The following is a 1,341-nucleotide window of genomic DNA, read 5'->3' on the forward strand; positions in this document are numbered from 1 at the left end:
CTCAAATTATGTCCTAGTCTAGATATGACCAAATGAGCATAAGGCATGTTGATTTTTGAGCCATCTTCAAGCTTTAATAGAACCTTGTCTTCATCAAAACATAGGCAGAGAAATGCTAGTGTTATCCTTGACACTTTGCACTCTCAAGAAGATGATCCAATAATAACCCAAGTATAACTTAGAGATTTTAGAGACTTAACAGAAAATAAGGAAAATAAAAAAGAAGAAATAATATGGCACTTGATAGAAGATATGGAACTTTGAATTTTGTAGGTTGACATATCCATGAAAGAGACTTGACTGTTGGGTCTTTTGTGTGAAGATTTGGGAGAAGGTGAGTAATGAGAAACATATTATTAATTAGGGTGTAATTTGTTTTTACTTATTTAATAAAATAATATATGTATCATGAATATATTATTATAATGATATTAGGGAATGAACTTCAAGGGCCTGGGAGAAGAAAATATCCTCCAATTACCTCGAGGATGATTTTTAACCTATCTTCATTTTAGTATGTAATAATCCTTAGCCAATGGCCCAAAATGGAACAATATCAAAAAGATCATCTAATATGAATGTAAAGGGTCATACTTATGGATGATAATTTGTAAAGCTAATTAATAAATTCAAAAAATAATATGAAATTATAGAATAATCCTAAAAATTAACCTACAACAAACTATTCATATTTCCAAGAGATTCAGGCAGGACTATATCCACTTTATTCTTGTTTTGAATTTTCAACAATAAATAATGTTGATATTTATGGCTCAAATTAATATTTGTGGCGTTTATCATTATTTATAATTCTTCATTTTATTCCTTAAAATTAAAAGTAAATATATTTAAGAAATATAAAATATCTTTCTAAATTATAAAAAAAACATGGCCAGGGAATATTAATTATAGAGTACAAGGAGATTGTGCTAATAAAAGAGTTAGAACTATAATAATCATGTTTATCACTCTAAATCTATTCTCTCTTCATTAAATATTTTTGTGTAGTATAAAGGGTATCCCCTCATCTTTTGGGGTAATGAACTAATCACTTTCAGAATGCGTGATTTCCCCTTCCAAGAAGTGTCGCTGAGAATCGAATCATTGACTTTTTTGGTTATCTTGTGGATCTAGTGGAGCCTTACACCACTAGACCAACACCTTATTAGTATTCTCTCTTCATCATATGAAAAGTCATAACTCATAAATATACATTGTAACGCCCCGAAAAATACTCTTTACTTATTACGCGGAAAAGTGAGTAAGTTTTTTTTTTGAAATTGGTGATATAAAATTGTTTCCTTTTAAAAACCTTTCTTTTCCGGGACATCACTTTAAGTA

This window comes from Lupinus angustifolius, chromosome LG19 (assembly GCF_001865875.1).
Source record: "Lupinus angustifolius cultivar Tanjil chromosome LG19, LupAngTanjil_v1.0, whole genome shotgun sequence".
Taxonomy (NCBI): domain Eukaryota; kingdom Viridiplantae; phylum Streptophyta; class Magnoliopsida; order Fabales; family Fabaceae; genus Lupinus; species Lupinus angustifolius.